The sequence below is a fragment of the Ranitomeya variabilis genome, chromosome 2, assembly GCF_051348905.1.
Source record: "Ranitomeya variabilis isolate aRanVar5 chromosome 2, aRanVar5.hap1, whole genome shotgun sequence".
Classification (NCBI taxonomy): domain Eukaryota; kingdom Metazoa; phylum Chordata; class Amphibia; order Anura; family Dendrobatidae; genus Ranitomeya; species Ranitomeya variabilis.
Window position 1 is genome coordinate 276,816,028 of NC_135233.1, and position 20,335 is coordinate 276,836,362.

At 44.2% G+C, this 20,335-nt stretch overlaps 1 protein-coding gene across 1 annotated transcript in view; it reads left to right on the forward strand.

Moving 5' to 3' along the window:
- The window catches only part of FOXO4 (forkhead box O4), a 291,021-nt gene that overhangs the window by 63,125 nt on the left and 207,561 nt on the right, over window positions 1-20,335 (forward strand). The window lies entirely within an intron of this gene.

A 20,335-nucleotide genomic window follows, 5' to 3' on the forward strand; every position in this document is an offset into this window, starting at 1 on the left:
GGAAGAAGAAGAAATGGAAAAAAGAGGAGAAAGAAAATGGAAAAAAAAAATTCTGACACTCAGAGCTTTAAAGATAGAAATACCATCTACGTTTCTCCATGGTGATTTATAGCACTGTTGCACCTTTTCTAACTTAAAACTCTATGCTCTTGATATGATTGTTACTACCTTTTTTATAGACATCTTATGCTATTTGTTTTGCTTTGCTGCCACTTCCACTTAGACTTTGTTCAATAAAGGCTATTCTTTATTTATCCTTTGTCCTTCTACATTAATTTACATTTCAAACCGCTCCTCGGCTTTTCTTCTTTTTGGTTTCTTCATCCTATCCGAGTGGTTCACACTCATGTCCACACTGACACCGCTGACAAACTTCTAATGGTTATGTATCTCTAGGTGTCACCTTTTGTTCCTTGTACATTTATGTTTTATATTAGTTGTATATAGTAGTAGCTTTTTCCACTAAATAAATATCTGCACACCCAGTTTTTCTGGTGGGGCTGCTTCACGGGAGTCATTTGGGTCAATCTTTTAAATTGAGCAAGGAACTGACTTACTATTATACCATGAATAAGAACCGTTTATTTTTTCATGAAAAGAAAGAAATAGACTCAGTTCACCTTTCAGGGTGTGGAGCATGGAGTGCCTCACCAGAGCAGCTGCAGCAAGAACACCAAAAGTGGGAGAAGTTCAGCGAGGAGGCTTGTAAATTATTAATAAAACTTAGCTTTTAATTAGCCATAGAAAATATGCTCCAGACAAACTTAATGGCTATGTAACAGTGCAAGAATTCTTTTTATTTTTGAAACATCTTGAATGGGGAAATATCTACATATATAATTGTCTAAGGGGTACTTCCGTCTGTCTGTCTTTCTGTCTGTCTGTATTTCTGTCGGCAACTTCCGTCTCGGAAATCCCGCGTCGCTGATTGGTCTCGCCAGCTGCCTGTCATGGCTGCTGCGACCAATCAGCGATGGGCACAGTCCGATTAGTCCCTCCCTACTCCCCTGCAGTCAGTGCCCGGCGCCCGCTCGCTCCATAATCCCCTCCGGTCACCACTCACACAGGGTTAATGCCAGCGGTGACGGACAGCGTTATGCCGTGGGTTACGCACTCCGTTACAGCTGCTATTAACCCTGTGTGTCCCCAACGTTTTACTATTGATGCTGCCTATGCAGCATCAATAGTAAAAAAAAAACTAATGTTAAAAATAATAATAAAAAAAACCTGCTATTCTCACCCTCCGTAGTCCGAGGATGCGCTCGTGTCTTCCGCCAGCTTCCGGTCCCAGAGATGCATTGCAAAATTACCCAGAAGACTTAGCGGTCTCGCGAGACTGCTAAGTCTTCTGCGTAATTTCGCAATGCATCCTGGGAACGGAAGATGGCAGCAGCCGCGCGCACATCGCCAGCGTGCCGTTGGATCCCAGGAGGTGAGTATGTAACTATTTTTTATTTTAATACTTTTTTTTAACAGGGATATGGTGCCCACACTGCTAAATACTGCGTGGGCTGCGTTATATACTACATGGCTGCTATATACTACGTGGGCAGTACTATATACTACATGGCTGCTATATACTACGTGGGCAGTACTATATACTACATGGCTGCTATATACTACGTGGGCAGTACTATATACTACATGGCTGCTATATACTACGTGGGCAGTACTATATACTACATGGCTGCTATATACTACGTGGGCAGTACTATATACTACATGGCTGCTATATACTACGTGGGCAGTACTATATACTACATGGCTGCTATATACTAGGTGGGCAGTACTATATACTACATGGCTGCTATATACTACATGGGCAGTACTATATACTACATGGCTGCTATATACTATGTGGGCAGTACTATATACTACATGGCTGCTATATACTACGTGGACAGTACTATATACAGTACTACATGGCTGCTATATACTACGTGGGCAGTACTATATACTACATGGCTGCTATATACTACATGGGCAGTACTATATACTACATGGCTGCTATATACTATGTGGGCAGTACTATATACTACATGGCTGCTATATACTACGTGGACAGTACTATATACAGTACTACATGGCTGCTATATACTACGTGGGCAGTACTATATACTACATGGCTGCTATATACTACGTGGGCAGTACTATATACTACGTGGGCAGTGTTAGATACTGTGTGGGCTGCGTTATATACTACATGGCTGCTATATACTACATGGCTGCTATATACTACATGGGCAGTACTATATACTACATGGCTGCTATATACTATGTGGGCAGTACTATATACTACATGGCTGCTATATACTACGTGGACAGTACTATATACAGTACTACATGGCTGCTATATACTACGTGGGCAGTACTATATACTACATGGCTGCTATATACTACATGGGCAGTACTATATACTACATGGCTGCTATATACTATGTGGGCAGTACTATATACTACATGGCTGCTATATACTACGTGGACAGTACTATATACAGTACTACATGGCTGCTATATACTACGTGGGCAGTACTATATACTACATGGCTGCTATATACTACGTGGGCAGTACTATATACTACGTGGGCAGTGTTAGATACTGTGTGGGCTGCGTTATATACTACATGGCTGCTATATACTACATGGCTGCTATATACTACATGGGCAGTACTATATACTACATGGCTGCTATATACTATGTGGGCAGTACTATATACTACATGGCTGCTATATACTACGTGGACAGTACTATATACAGTACTACATGGCTGCTATATACTACGTGGGCAGTACTATATACTACATGGCTGCTATATACTACATGGGCAGTACTATATACTACATGGCTGCTATATACTATGTGGGCAGTACTATATACTACATGGCTGCTATATACTACGTGGACAGTACTATATACAGTACTACATGGCTGCTATATACTACGTGGGCAGTACTATATACTACATGGCTGCTATATACTACGTGGGCAGTACTATATACTATGTGGGCAGTGTTAGATACTGTGTGGGCTGCGTTATATACTACATGGCTGCTATATACTATGTGGCCAGTGTTACATACTATGTGGCCTGTGTTTTGTACTGCGTGGGCTGTGCTATATATTGCATGGCCTGTGTTATATACTACGTCGCCTGTGTTATATACTATGTGGCTGCTATATACTGCATGGCCTGTGTTATATAGTACGTGGGCTGTGTTATATACTGTTTGGCCTGTGTTATATATTGCGTGGCCACTGTTATATATTGCGTGGCCTGTATTAACGCATCGGGTATTCTACAATATGTATGTATATAGCAGCCACATACTATATAGCACAAGCCACGTAGTATTTGTCTGCTATATACTACATGGCTCCTATATTCTACGTGGCTGCTTATATACATACATATTCTAGAATACCCGATGCGTTAGAATCGGGCCACCATCTAGTACATTATAAATGCCCATCCGCCAGGATAAGTTGCTTACAGAAAACATATTCAGTGTAGTTCTCTTTTATTCCTATTCTTATAAATCACAGCACTGTCAGTAATTTGATATAAAAGAGGAAGGGATCGTTAGCAAACAGAGATTTTTTTCAGTGAGGTAGAGCAGATGTATAAGGCCGGGGATACACTTAACGTATAAAAAAACGGTCCGTTTTTCACGGCCGAGAATCGCACAAATGTTTCAAAAACAGTGATCCGTGTGCAGTGCGAGGATGCGATTTCCTCGCATCAAATGATCCGTGTGACATCCGTATGGCATCCGTATGCCGAGATTTTCTCGCAAGCTTGCAAAACCGACATCTAATGGATTTATGTGCTCAAATGTTCGGGAAAACATATATACAGTATATATATATATATATATATGTCATTGAGACACACATATATATATTATGTATTTAGATTTCATTCAGCGCGATATCTGTGAACAGCCGGTAATTCAATTGCCGGCTTTGCATTTCTCCTTCACAAACCCGACAGGATATGAGACATGGTTTACATACAGTAAACCATCTCATATCCCCCTTTTTTTTGCATATTCCACACTACTAATGTTAGTAGTGTGTATGTGCAAAATTTGGCCGCTGTAGCTGCTCAAATAAAGGGTTAAATGGCGGAAAAAATTGGCGTGGGCTCCCGCGCAATTTTCTCCGCCAGAATGGTAAAGCCAGTGACTGAGGGCAGATATTAATAGCCAGGAGAGGGTCCATGGTTATTGGCCCCCCCGTGGCTACAAACATCTGCCCCCAGCCACCCCAGAAAAGGCACATCTGGAAGATGCGCCTATTCTGGCACTTGGCCACTCTCTTCCCACTCCCTGTAGCGGTGGGCTATGGGGTAATGAAGGGTTAATGCCACCTTGCTATTGGAAGGTGACATTAAGCCAGATTAATAATGGAGAGGCGTCAATTATGTCACCTATCCATTATTAATCCAATTGTTTGAAAGTGTTAAAAAACACACACACACATGATTTAAAAGTATTTTAATGAAATAAACACAGCGGTTGTTTTAATATTTTATTCCTCTCTCAATCCTTTTTCAGACCCTCGCTTGGCAAAACAATAAACACACAAGATACATACCCTCAGCTGAACCGTCACGTCCCACGAAGTAATCCATCTGAAGGGGTTAAAATAATTTACAAGCAGGAGCCCTGCAAAAGCAGCTGTGCTCGTGCTTGTAAGCCCCCGGCGAATGAAGGAAATGTAGGTCATTGACCTACATTTCCTTCAGTCGCGGTGATGCGCCCCCTGGTGGATGTCTTCATATGACCTGGAGCGTGGGAAAAAGTTCCCAGGCTGCAGTTCATGAGAACATCCAGCAGGGGCGCATCACCGCGACTGAATGTAAGTATAGATCACTGCTTTCCTTTCAGCACCCGGGGATTACAGGCACGAGCGAGTGGTTTATCGCAGCTCGTGCCTGTAATATTAGTTAACCCCTTCAGATGGATTACCTCGTGGGACGTGATAGGACATCAGAGAGGGTATGTATCTTGTGCGTTTATTATTTTGCCAAGCGAGGGTGTTGCTGATGGATTGAGAGAGCAATAAATTATTAAAACAACCGCTGTGTTTATTTCATTAAAATACTTTTTAATCATGTGTGTGTGTTTTTTTAACACTTTCAAACAATTGGATTAATAATGGATAGGTGTCATAATTGACGCCTCTCCATTATTAATCTGGCTTAATGTCACCTTCCAATAGCAAGGTGGCATTAACCCTTCATTACCCCATATCCCACCGCTCACCGCTACAGGGAGTGGGAAGAGAGTGGCCAAGTGCCAGAATTGGCGCATCTTCCAGATGTGCCTTTTCTGGGGTGGCTGGGGGCAGATGTTTGTAGCCAGGGGGGGCCAATAACCATGGACCCTCTCCTGGCTATTAATATCTGCCCTCAGTCACTGGCTTTACCATTCTGGCGGAGAAAATTGCGCGGGAGCCCACGCCAATTTTTTTCCGCCATTTAACCCTTTATTTGAGCAGCTACAGTGGCCAAATTTTGCACATACACACTACTAACATTAGTAGTGTGGAATATGCAAAAAAATTGGGGATATGAGATGGTTTACTGTATGAAAACCATGTCTCATATCCTGTCGGGTTTGTGAAGGAGAAATGCAAAGCCGGCAATTGAATTACCAGCTTTTCTATAGAACACCGCTGCGTATTTCTCGCAATGCACACGCATGGTCCGTGTGTAATCCGATTTTTTCTCGCACCCATAGACTTTCATTGGCGAGTCTCGGCTGAGATACGCTGACAATCGCAGCCTGCTGCGAGTTCCCTCGGATCCGAAATACGGTGGAGAAAATATCGGATGATGGGAGCTGGACCATAGATTAACATTGGGCCGAGTGCTATGCTATTTTTTATCGCATAGCACTCGTCCGTATTACGGTCTAGTGTGACCCCGGCCTAATAGCAAGACTTCGTTCAATTTGGGTGTGGATTACCCGTAATGAAACCAAAGTGATGATGATGATGATATGTGTGGGAATCCATTTCCAGGTATCTTTTATATGCATGTCTCTCCTAATAACCTCTCTTCTTTTTCTGTCAAATATTTCTATCCAAATTTTTAAAGTTAGAAGCATTTTAAATAAAAGACACATTTACTAAATCAGCTTACAGCGCTATCAGAACAGCATTAGAGGGAATGCAGCCCACTGCCATATTACATAGTTTCATCAAAGAATTTAATAATGTAGTATAAATCAGAAATATCTGACTAGCAATGCAAAATGTCATATAAAGAAGTAAAAAAACCAAAGAGGGAAGGATAGAAAAATGGTACAAAAAAAGAATCAGACACAAAAAAGCGAGTTTGGTGAGCAAATGACACAATAGGAGGGCATGTACATGGATACATGGAGCGCCCTCCAGGGCCGTGGGGTACTCGGTTCCGGGCCGGTTCTTAAAGGGGACGTGTCACGGCAGCGGTGACCCGGTCCGTGGCCTTGGGCGTCCAATAAAAGGGGATGAAGTAAATGGGGAATAAAGTTTATGAAGTTTGTTCGTGACGCCACCTGTGGTATTCAGGAAATGTGTGATGTTTTGGTGCTGCTGGTTTGTCAGGACTGGCAGCTGTTGGACCAGGAGCTGTGGGTTTACACTTCCTAACGTTCAGGGCGTACCAGCCTTTTTCACCCAATGTACCCTGGGTACAGATCTCGCTCAGGCTCCAGGAGGTGCGACTCTATGTCCCGCCGGGTGACAAATACCTAAGCCAACAGTCCAGGCTCTTTAAGGAAACCCCAGCCCTTTTTAAGCTGGAAGGCCACTACGGTGCCCTGCCTCCATGGGCCCCGGACTGCTTGCTTGGCCCTGCAGGCCTGAGCTTTGGCCCTCAGGTTGTGTTCTTCTATGGTCCTTCGCCGGGCATCGTGCTCCTCATCCTCTTTCTTCCATTTGAGCTCTAGGCGCTGACCATATTCCTCCCAGGTAGGGACTTTTATGTGGGACCCCTCTGGTGGGGCCTCCCCAGGGAACCTGATCAGTTATGTCCCCGGATTCTCACACTGGAACACCACTCCCTCTGCGCTCACCTCTAGTGGTGTGCCTGTGGGCTCCAGTGGAGCTTTCATGCGGCCCTCTATGCCTGATGCCTGGTCCCAGGGGAGATTATAGTGACCCCAACCAGGTTGGGGGGCTGATGGTATTTGAAATGGGCCCACTAGTGTTTCCTCGGTCTGCAGAGCAGGGCTGTTGGTTGCCGGGGCAAGGTCAGTCTGTGGAGTGGGGTCAATCGCCGGAGCGGGGTCTGTTACCGGGGCAGGGTCGGTCTCAATACCTGCTATAGATGTTGTCCCTCCGGTGCTGGTCTCTTCCTCCGCCGAGGCTGCAGATGCTGGTTGCAGGACGGGACGCTGCTCCTCTAGCTTGGTCTTCCACAAGGCTGCTTTCCACCTGCTCACTGCGATTAGCTTCATGCCCAGGAGCTGATGGCTCAGCTTCTCCACTTGAGTTCCCAGGAGCACCAGATCCACAGATGTCAGTTGGTCCGGGTCCTCCTCCCTTCAACTGGGAAAGTCTTCCGCTGCTTCCCCACTCTCTGGGTGGCCACCGCTTGCCATCTTTGGTTCTGGGCTCCCTGCAACATCCACATGTTGCTCTTGCTCTTTGCTTCATGGGCGGGCCTTCTTTTTCTTCTCGTTCCCACCATAGCAAATCAGGAGGCGGATCTCCCTCTCTGATGGACATGTCCTTGTTCTATAGTAGTATTTGCAGGGGGCGTTCATGATTTTCGCGCCTCACAGCTAGATCCTGCCCACGATGGCACATCTTTCTTCTTCTGCGCGCCTCGTGGCACTGTAATGGTGGCAGATTTGGCACAGTTCAACAAAGTCTATGACCCGATTTATCAGGTTGGTCCATCCTGTTCATGACGCCAAGTTGGAGCACCCACCAGAGCCGTGGGGTACTCAGTACTGGGCCGGTTCTTAAAGGAGACGTGTAATGGCAGTGGTGAGCTGGTCCGTGGCCCTGGGTTTCCAATAAAAGGGGATTAAGTAAATGGGGAATGAAGTTTATAAAGTTTGTTTGTGACGCCACCTGTGGTATTCGGCAAATGTGTGATGTTAGCTGACGCTGCTTGAAGAGACCGCTGGGGCTGATGGTGATGCAGCAGAGTTGGTACAGCTCTCCATAGGCAGAGCTTTAGTCCCAGGGCACTTAGGTTGCAATATGGTGGTAATGGCTGTTGTGGTATTCGATGGATGGCACAGTAAATAAATGTGAGGACACAGCGAGGTGCAGTTTCCAATGCTTTACTTACAGTTTTCAGTGCACAAACGTCAGTCGGAGGCTGTGTTCTCCTGGTGAGTGGTCCAGCAAACTCCCAGGTAGTTTGGGGTGCACCTTTCCAGGACTCCCTTCATATGTTCTTTCTCTGGCCATCTCACTACACTGGCTTCCCCTTCTTCTGCCCAGCTTCTTTCCCCACAGTGTCCCAAGCCAGCAGCCGCGGACCTTGTTGGTCGAACTCCTCTGAGTACCCTTGCTCCTATATGGCTGCCTTTTTGGCGAAGTATGGGTGTATGTGGCTGTGGCACATACAGATACCACAGCCTCTGGTTATCTAGCTGAGTCCTTAGCTTCTCCAATAGACACATGAAAACAGGATTCTTGAAAAAAGGAAAATCAAAACTCGTGTAACATATTATCCCTTTAAAAATTGAATTTTTATTAAGATATATTTAAAAGGTACCACTTCCCAGTGAAAACGAAAAAATAAATTTATAATAGACAAATCTACTGGGTGCACCTGCCCTAAACCAATGACACTACGCTCCCCTACTAGCCCTTCCTAACAGTGGAGGTTGGCACCCTGATAGATAATTTGGCGCCCCCACTCCGCGACGGCTGATACCTACTGGCCCTATTAAGGACCTAACCGGCTATAGGAGGGAAAACATAAAGCAATCAGCAGAAATGAAGAAAGCGTAGGTGAACTAAACTCAGGTGCACACAGGTAATGTCAACTTTCCTTATTGAAGCCCAGATTAGGGCGATGACACTACCATAGACATATACTTAAAACATGTAACACATTACACTCATGAAAAAAAAAAATTTTTCTCTTAAATAAATATGTCAGTTCTATTGCACAGCCTAAGCAAATATACAGCTATGTGCATAGAGGGTAGAAAATCAAAAGGAGAGACATAAATACCAAATGACCTGGTTCGGTCCAAATTAAAGCCTGTGCATAACAGCACTCCGCTGTTGGCATTGGGTAGCAATTAAGATAGATAAATAAGACAGTGTATCAACACTGTTGTACACCTGAAAACATTTTCCATTACCCATATGCAAAATGATAGCCAGCGGTAAGTGTCTATGTTTATACACAATGCGGTGGACCAATAAATGATTTTAAAGGCAGCCAGTAACAAGGGGTATTGTCCCCCACACAAAAACACTTAGCTGTCTGTGATACGCCCCGACGCGTTTCCCCGTCATACGGTTCCTCAGGGGGCAGAGAACGGATATGATGAACCGGAGGTCAGTGATGTAGGTGCCCTAATACCAGGACAGACCTGATTAGATCACAAGGGAGGGGACTTATATATCAGAATGTGGCGCCTGCTGAGCAATTAGCAGGATGCTTAAGAGTCCCTCCTCCCCCACTTTTTCCGGGTAGCACTGGACGTAGCAATGCACACACATGGTCCATTAATGTGTGCCAATGAACAGATACATAGGCATGTGTCAATATCGCTCAGGGGCTCCCGTCCCCCCGAAGAGACACATCGATTATTAATAAAGTGATTAACATACCATACCAAGCACAAATCCCCCCAGACCGTTTCACACCGCATGGTGTATGCTGGGCGCCGCCATGATAGATCTTCGCCAGATTGCGCATGCGCCAAACCCCTGTGCAAAGCCCGGAGGCGGCGCATGAGGGCTAAAGTGAAAGAGCCCAAGATGCTAGAGTGCGCATCGTACATGCTGGGCGCCGCCATCTTTGGTGTGATGAACTACACCACAATGCGTGCGGTCCAAACAGACTCATGAGGACAGCGCAGGCGCCTAGACAAGCAGTATACTGACAAGATGATCAGCGCTACTGCACTACAGCAAGGTCGTGAATAATAATAAACAAAAATTCACTTCCCAGCAGGACAAACTTCAATGGCCCATGATTATAAGTGGAGACAGTGTAAAAAGAGAAATAAAAAATAAAAATTTTTTTTGTTAATACAAATACACACACCACAAAAACGGTACTGAAAGTGTACGTACGGTAATGATAACAAGGAGACAGATAAAGTTGATAAGCGGTCACAATCGACCCCTACAAATAAGCTGTAGAGTTTGGCATAGCGGTCCCAAAATCAGGTAACCCATTCATCAATGCCCAATGGGACAGAAGCAAATACAGTCTCATGGTGCATATAAGATGGAAAAGTGTTGTGGATTCTGTTGGTGGGCTCCCTCTGGTGGTTACTGCTGGTACTGGGTGACTTTGGTGGGTTGCGGCCTTTGGTTTCCACCTGTCCATCAGAGGCTGGGTGTTTCCTATTTTACCTGGCCTTTCTGTCATTTCCCTTGCCGGCTATCAATGTGTTCAGATGTGCTCTGTTTGGTTCCTGCCTACCTGCTCCCAGATCTTTCAGGATAAGCTAAGTGCTGATTTTCAGTTGTTTGGTTTTTGGTCCAGCTTGCTTAGAATGTCTCTATGCTAGCTGGTTGCTCTAGTGGACTGAGGTTCTCCCCATGTGCCATGAGTTGGCACATGGCTTCTTGTAATCTCAGGATGGTTTTTTTGATTAGGGTTTTTTGCTGACCGCTCAGTCCCCTTTTGTATCATTCTGCTTTCTAGTTTTCAGCGGGCCTCTATTTGCTAAAGCTATATACATCATCTCTATGTGTGTGCCTTCCTCTCATTTCACCGTCAATACATGTGGGGGGCAACTATACCTTTGGGGTTAATTCCTCTGGAGGCAAGTGAGGTCTTGTTTTCTCTGCAGTACTAGTTAGCTCTTAGGCTGGTGCGTGGCGTCTAGAACCAACGTAGGCACGCTCCCTGGCTATCTCTAGTTGCGTTTGTCAGGCGTAGGGCAGCGGTCAGCCCAGGTTCCATCACCCTAGAGCTCGTCCGATATTTGTTATATTTTGCTTGTCCTGTGCTATCCCTAGCCATTGGGGATTCATGACAGTATAGCCGGCCCACAAAGTGTTAATTGTTTGGGCTGAAGCAGGAGGAAAAGAAGTGTTCAAGGAAATTTTTTTTTTTTTTTTTTTCCTTCAGAGTTTTGCTGCCTAGCCCTTAATTGCTGTCTAGCTGCTTCTTACCTCCTCTTAACCCTTGAATGGCTCTGATCTTAGCTGTTTATCATGGATGTCCAGAGTTTGGCTTCCAGCCTGAGTAATCTCGCGGCAAAGGTTCAAAACATACAGGATTTCGTTGTTCACACTCCCATGTCTGAACCTAGAATTCCTATTCCAGAGTTTTTTTCTGGAGATAGATCTACCTTCCTGAATTTCAGGAACAATTGTAAATTGTTTATCTCTTTGAAATCTCGCTCCTCTGGAGACCCTGCTCAACAGGTCAAGATTGTTATATCGTTCCTACGGGGCGACCCTCAGAATTGGGCATTTGCATTGGCACCAGGGGATCCTGCGTTGCTCAGTGTGGATGCGTTTTTTCTGGCATTGGGATTGCTCTATGAGGAACCTAACCTAGAGATTCAGGCTGAAAAGGCTTTATTAGCCCTCTCTCAGGGGCATGATGAAGCGGAAATATATTGTCAGAAATTTCGGAAATGGTCGGTGCTTACTCAGTGGAATGAGTGCGCCCTGGCTGCAAACTTCAGAAATGGTCTTTCTGAGGCCATTAACCCCTTAAGCCCCGAGGGTGGTTTGCACGTTAATGACCGGGCCAATTTTTACAATTCTGACCACTGTCCTTTTTTATGAGGTTATAACTCTGGAACGCTTCAACGGATCTTGGCGATTCTGACATTGTTTTCTCGTGACATATTGTACTTCATGTTAGTGGTAAAATTTCTTCAATATAACTTGCGTTTATTTGTGAAAAAAACGAATATTTGGCGAAAATTTTGAAAATTTCGCAATTTTCCAACTTTGAATTTTTATGCCCTTAAATCACAGACATATGTCACACAAAATACTTAATAAATAACATTTCCCACATGTCTACTTTACATCAGCACAATTTTGGAACCAAAATTTTTTTTTGTGACGGAGTTATAAGGGTTAAAAGTTGACCAGCAATTTCTCATTTTTACAACACCATTTTTTTTTAGGGACCACATCTCATTTGAAGTCATTTTGACGGGTCTATATGATAGAAAATACCCAAGTGTGACACCATTCTAAAAACTGCACCCCTCAAGGTACTCAAAACCACTTTCAAGAAGTTTATTAACCCTTCAGGTGTTTCACAGGAATTTTTGGAATGTTTAAATAAAAATGAACATTTAACTTTTTTTCACACAAAATTTATTTCAGCTCCAATTTGTTTTATTTTACCAAGGGTAACAGGAGAAAATAGACCCCAAAAGTTGTTGTACAATTTGTCCTGAGTACGCTGATACCCCATATGTGGGGGTAAACCACAGTTTGGGCGCATGGCAGAGCTTGGAAGCAAAGGAGCGCCATTTGACTTTTCAATGCAAAATTGACTGGAATTGAGATGGGACGCCATGTTGCATTTGGAGAGCCCCTGATGTGCCTAAACATTGAAACCCCCCACAAGTGACACCATTTTGGAAAGTAGACCCCCTAAGGAACTTATCTAGATGTGTGGTGAGCACTTTGACCCAACAAGTGCTTTACAGAAGTTTATAATGCAGAGCCGTAAAAATAAAAAATCATATTTTTTCACAAAAATTATCTTTTCACCCCCAATTTTTTATTTTCCCAAGGGTGAGAGAAGAAATTGGACCCCAAATATTGTTGTGCAATTTGTCCTGAGTACGCTGATACCCCATATGTGGGTGTAAACCATTGTTTGGGCGCAGGGCAGAGCTCGGAAGGGAAGGAGCGCCATTTGACTTTTCAATGCAAAATTGACTGGAATTGAGATGGGACGCCATGTTGCATTTAGAGAGCCCTTGATGTGCCTAAACATTGAAACCCCTAACAAGTGACACCATTTTGGAAAGTAGACCCCCTAAGGAACTTATCTAGATGTGTGGTGAGCACTTTGACCCAACAAGTGCTTTACAGAAGTTTATAATGCAGAGCCGTAAAAATAAAAAATCATATTTTTTCACAAAAATGATCTTTTCACCCCCAATTTTTTATTTTCCCAAGGGTAAGAGAAGAAATTGGACCCCAAAAATTGTTGTGCAATTTGTCCTGAGTACACTGATACCCCATATGTGGGTGTAAACCATTGTTTGGGCGCAGGGCAGAGCTCAGAAGGGAAGGAGCGCCATTTGACTTTTCAATGCAAAATTGACTGGAATTGAGATGGGACGCCATGTTGCGTTTGGAGAGCCCCTAATGTGCCTAAACATTGAAACCCCCCACGAGTGACACCATTTTGGAAAGTAGACCCCTTAAGGAACTTATCTAGATGTGTGTTGAGCACTTTGACCCAACAAGTGCTTCACAGAAGTTTATAATGCAGAGCCGTAAAAATAAAAAATCATATTTTTTCACAAAAATGATCTTTTCACCCCCATTTTTTTATTTCCCCAAGGGTAAGAGAAGAAATTAGACCACAAAAGTTGTTGTGCAATTTGTCCTGAGTACGACGATACCCCATATGTGGGTGTAAACCATTGTTTGGGCGCATAGCAGAGCTCAGAAGGGAAGAAGCGCTATTTTACTTTTCAATGCAAAATTGACTGGAATTAAGATGGGATGCCATGTTGCGTTTGGAGAGCCCCTGATGTGCCTAAACATTAAACCCCCCCACAAGTGACACCATTTTGGAAAGTAGACCCCCTAAGGAACTTATCTAGATGTGTTTTGAGAGCTTTGAACCCCCAAGTGTTTCACTACAGTTTATAACGCAGAACCGTGAAAATAAAATTTTTTTTTTTTTTTCACAAAAATGATTTTTTAGCCCCCAGTTTTGTATTTTCACAAGGGTATCAGGATAAATTGGACCCCAAAAGTTGTTGTCCAATTTGTCTGGAGTACGGTGATACCCCATTTGTGGGGAGGGACCACTGTTTGGGCGCATGACAGAGCTCGGAAGGGAAGGAGCGCCATTTGGAATGCAGACTTAAATGGATTGGTCTGCAGGCGTCACGTTGCATTTGCAGAGCCCCTGATGTACCCAAACAGTACAAACCCCCCACAAGTGACCCCATATTGGAAACTAGACCCCCCAAGGAACTTATCTAGATGTGTTGTGAGAACTTTGAACCCCCCAAGTGTTTCACTACAGTTTATAACGCAGAGCCGTGAAAATAATTATTTTTTTTTTTTCTTCACAAAAATGAAATTTAGCCCCCAGTTTTGTATTTTCACAAGGGTATCAGGATAAATTGGACCCTAAAAGTTGTTGTCCAATTTGTCCTGAGTACGCTGATACCCCCTATGTGGGGGGGAACCACTGTTTGGGCGCATGACAGAGCTCGGAAGGGAAGGAGCGCCATTTGGAATTCAGACTTAAATGGATTGGTCTGCAGGCGTCACGTTGCATTTGCAGAGCCCCTGATGTACCCAAACAGTACAAACCCCCCACAAGTGACCCCATATTGGAAACTAGACCCCCCAAGGAACTTATCTAGATGTGTTGTGAGAACTTTGAACCCCCAAGTGTTTCACTACAGTTTATAACGCAGAGCCATGAAAATAAAAATTATTTTTCTTTTTCACAAAAATGATTTTTTAGCCCCCAGTTTTGTATTTTCACAAGGGTATCAGGATAAATTGGACCCTAAAAGTTGTTGTCCAATTTGTCCTGAGTACGCCGATACCCCCTATGTGGGGGGGAACCACTGTTTGGGCGCATGACAGAGCTCGGAAGGGAAGGAGCGCCATTTGGAATGCAGACTTAAATGGATTGGTCTGCAGGCGTCACGTTGCATTTGCAGAGCCCCTGATGTACCCAAATAGTACAAACCCCCCACAAGTGACCCCATATTGGAAACTAGACCTCCCAAGGAACTTATCTAGATGTGTTGTGAGAACTTTGAACCCCCAAGTGTTTCACTACAGTTTACAACGCAGAGCCGTGAAAATAAAACATATTTTTTTTCCCACAAAAATGATTTTTAGCCCCCCAAATTTTTATTTTCCCAAGGATAACAAGAGAACTTGGACCCCAGAAGTTGTTGTTCAATTTGTCCCTAGTACGCTGATACCCCATATGTTGGGGTAAACCCCTTTTTGGATGCACGGGAGAGCTCGGAAGGGAAGGAGCACTGTTTTACTTTTTCAACGCAGAATTGGCTGGAATTGAGATTGGACGCCATGTCGCGTTTGGAGAGCCCCTGATGTGCCTGAACAGTGGAAACTCCCCAATTCTACCTGAAACCCTACCCCTAACCGTTTACTGAACATTTTCTGACAGTCATAAGTGCCACGTATATAAGTGCCACGTATATAAGTGCCACGTATATAAGTGCCACGTATATAAGTGCCACGTATATAAGTGCCACGTATATAAGTGCCACGTATTTAAGTGCCACGTATTTAAGTGCCACGTATTTAAGTGCCACGATATTTCAGTGCCACAATATTTCAGTGCCACGTATTTAAGTGCCACGTATTTCAGTGCCACGTATTTCAGTGCCACGTATTTCAGGCACTGAAAAATACGTGGCACGTAAATACTTCAGTGCCACGATATTTCAGTGCCACGATATTTCAGTGCCACGTATTTCAGTGCCACGTATTTCAGGCACTGAAAAATACGTGGCACGTAAATACGTGGCACGTAAATATGTGGCACTTAAATACGTGGCACTTAAATACGTGGCACTTAAATACGTGGCACTTAAATACGTGGCACTTAAATACGTGGCACTTAAATACGTGGCACTTGTATACGTGGCCACTGAAATATCGTGGCACTTATATACGTATATACGTATATAAACGTATATTTCAGTGCCACGTATTTCAGTGCCACGTATTTCAGGTTAGTGGTAGGGTTAGGGGTAGGGTTAGGGTTTTTTGTTTTTTTCTTGTTTTCTTGTGTTTTTCTATAAAAACGCATGCGTTTTACCGCGTTTACATGCATTTTTTCACACATGCGGTTTTTTTAAAAAACGCATGCAGATAAAAACGCAAGTGTGAAACCAGACTAAAAGACGCTTTTTATAGCAAAAAAGTTTTTGCGTCTCCACATTTTGAGACCTATAATTTTTCCACATTTTGGTCCACAGAGTCATGTGAGGTCTTGTTTTCTGCGGGACGAGTTGACGTTTTTATTGGTAACATTTTCGGACACGTGACCATTTTTTATCACTTTTTATTCCGATTTTTGTGAGGCAGAATAACCAAAAACCAGCTATTCATGAATTTCTTTTGGGAGAGGCGTTTATACCGTTCTGCGCTTGGTAAAATTGATAAAGCAGTTTTATTCGTCGGGTCAGTACGATTACAGCGATACCTCATTTATATCATTTTTTTATGTTTTGACGCTTTTATACGATAAAAACTATTTTATAGAAAAAATAATTATTTTGGCATCGCTTTATTCTGAGGACTATAACTTTTTTATTTTTTTGCTGATGATGCTGTATGGCGGCTTGTTTTTTGCGGGACAAGATGACGTTTTCAGCGGTAACATGGTTATTTATATCCGTCTTTTTGATCGCGTGTTATTCCACTTTTTGTTCGGCGGTATGGTAATAAAGCGTTGTTTTTTGCCTCGTTTTTTTTTTTTTTTCTTACGGTGTTTACTGAAGGGGTTAACTAGTGGGCCAGTTTTATAGGTTGGGTCGTTACGGACGCGGCGATACTAAATATGTGTACTTTTATTGTTTTTGTTTGTTTTTTTTAGATAAAGAAATGTATTTATGGGAATAATATTTTTTTTTTTATTATTATTTATTTAGGAATTATTATTTTTTTTTTTTACACATGTGGAAATTTTTTTTTTTACTTTTTTACTTTGTCCCAGGGGGGGACATCACAGATCGCAGATCTGATAGTGTGCACAGCACTCTATCAGATCTGCGATCATACTTTCATCGGAGCAGGCTGCAGCTTTCATCTGCAGCCTGCTCCGACCCGGAAGTGCTCCCTGCAGGACCCGGATACAGCCCCTCGGCCATTTTGGATCCGGGGCCTGCAGGGAGAAGACGTTCGGTACGAGGTGAGTACATCACCTTGTACCGATCATCTCAGGGAAGCCCGCAGGGAGCCCCCTCCCTGCGCGATGCTTCCCTGTACCGCCGGTACACCGCGATCATGTTTGATCGCGGTGTGCCGGGGGTTAATGTGCCGGGGGCGGTCCGTGACCGCTCCTGGCACATAGTGCCGGATGTCAGCTGCGATATGCAGCCGACACCCGGCCGCGATCGGCCGCGCTCCCCCCGTGAGCGCGGCCGATCGCGTATGACGTACTATCCCGTCACCGGGAATTAAGGCCCACCCCACCTCGACGGTATAGTACGTCATATGGGATTAAGGGGTTAAGGATATTATGGTGGGGTTCCCTGCGCCTACAGGTCTGAATGAGTCTATGGCTATGGCCATTCAGATTGATCGGCGTTTACGGGAGCGCAAACCCGTGCACCAGTTGGCAGTGTCTTCTGAACAGGCACCTGAGACTATGCAATGTGATAGAATTCAGTCCAGAAGTGAACGGCAAAATTATAGGCGGAAAAATGGTTTGTGTTTTTATTGTGGTGATTCAGCTCATGTTATATCAGCATGCTCTAAACGCACAAAGAGGGTTGATAAATCTTTTGCCATTGATACTCTGCAGTCTAAGTTCATTTTGTCTGTGACTCTGATTTTTTCACTGTCTTCCATTTCCGTCGATGCCTATGTGGATTCAGGCGCTGCCCTGAGTCTTATGGATTGGTCATTTGCTAAACGCTGCGGTTTTAGTCTAGAGCCTCTGGAAGTTCCTATTCCTCTGAAGGGAATTGATTCTACACCATTGGCTATGAATAAACCGCAGTATTGGACACAAGTGACCATGCGCATGACTCCCGTTCATCAGGAGGTGATTCGCTTCCTTGTACTGTATAATTTACATGATGTACTAGTGCTTGGTCTGCCATGGTTACAAACTCATAATCCTGTCCTGGACTGGAAAACAATGTCTGTGCTAAGCTGGGGATGTCAGGGGGTTCATGATGATGCACCTCCGATTTCTATCGCTTCATCGACTCCTTCGGAGATCCCTGCGTTTTTGTCAGATTATAAGGATGTTTTTGAGGAGCCTAAGCTCAATTCGCTCCCTCCTCATAGAGAGTGTGACTGTGCTATAGAATTGATTCCTGGCAGTAAGTTCCCTAAGGGTCGTTTATTTAATCTGTCACTGCCAGAGCATACTGCTATGCGGAATTATATTAAGGAGTCCTTGGAAAAGGGACATATTCGTCCATCTTCGTCCCCTCTGGGAGCAGGTTTTTTTTTCGTGGCAAAAAAAGATGGTTCCCTGAGGCCTTGTATAGATTATCGCCTTCTGAATAAGATTACAGTCAAATACCAGTATCCATTGCCATTATTTACTGATTTGTTTGCTCGCATTAAGCGGGCTAGGTGGTTCACTAAAATAGATCTTCGTGGTGCGTATAATCTGGTGCGGATAAAACAGGGTGATGAGTGGAAAACCGCATTTAATACGCCTGAGGGCCATTTTGAGTATTTGGTAATGCCTTTTAGACTCTCCAATGCTCCGTCAGTCTTTCAGTCCTTTATGCACAATATTTTCCGTGAATATCTGGATAAGTTTATGATTGTGTATTTGGATGATATTTTGGTGTTTTCTGATGACTGGGAGTCTCATGTTCTACAGGTCAGGAAGGTGTTTCAGGTTTTGCGGGCCAATTCTCTGTTTGTGAAGGGCTCAAAGTGTCTCTTCGGAGTCCAGAAGATTTCTTTTTTGGGGTACATTTTTTCTCCTTCTACTATTGAGATGGATCCCGTTAAGGTTCAGGCTATTTGTGACTGGACACAACCTACATCTGTTAAGAGCCTTCAGAAGTTCTTGGGGTTTGCTAATTTTTATCGTCGGTTCATTGCTAATTTTTCCAGTATTGTTAAACCTTTGACTGATTTGACTAAAAAGGGTGCTGATGTTACTGATTGGTCTCCTGCGGCCGTGGAGGCCTTTCGGGAACTTAAGCGCCGGTTTTCTTCTGCTCCTGTGTTGTGTCAACCAGATGTTTCACTTCCTTTTCAGGTGGAGGTTGATGCTTCCGAGATTGGAGCGGGGGCGGTTTTGTCACAGAGAAGTTCTAATGGCTCGGTGACGAAGCCATGTGCTTTCTTCTCTAGAAAATTCTCGCCCGCCGAGCGCAATTATGATGTGGGTAATCGGGAGCTTTTGGCCATGAAGTGGGCATTTGAGGAGTGGCGTCATTGGCTTGAGGGTGCTAAACATCGCGTGGTGGTCTTGACTGATCACAAGAATCTCATTTACCTTGAGTCTGCCACGCGTTTGAATCCTAGACAGGCTCGTTGGTCATTATTTTTTTCTCGTTTCAATTTCGTGGTTTCATACCTGCCAGGTTCAAAGAATGTGAAGGCAGATGCTCTTTCCAGGAGTTTTGTGCCTGACTCTCCTGGAGACACTGGGCCTGCTGGTATCCTTAGGGATGGGGTAATATTGTCCGCCGTATCCCCAGACTTGCGACGCGCATTGCAGGAGTTTCAGGTGGATAAACCGGATCGATGTCCACCAGAAAGACTGTTTGTTCCGGATGATTGGACCAGTAGAGTCATCTCCGAGGTCCATTCTTCTGTGTTGGCTGGTCATCCTGGAATATTTGGTACAAGAGATTTGGTGGCCAGGTCTTTTTGGTGGCCTTCCTTGTCTAGGGATGTGCGTACCTTTGTGCAGTCTTGTGAAGTGTGTGCTCGAGCTAAGCCTTGCTGTTCACGGGCTAGTGGGTTGTTGTTATCTTTGCCCATCCCGAAGAGGCCTTGGACGCACATTTCCATGGATTTTATTTCTGATCTCCCGGTTTCACAGAAAATGTCCGTTATCTGGGTTGTGTGTGACCGCTTTTCTAAGATGGTTCATTTGGTGCCCTTGCCTAAGTTACCCTCCTCCTCTGAGTTGGTTCCTTTGTTTTTTCAGAACGTGGTTCGTTTGCATGGGATTCCGGAGAATATCGTTTCTGACAGGGGATCCCAGTTTGTGTCTAGATTTTGGCGGACGTTTTGTGCCAAGATGGGCATTGATTTGTCTTTCTC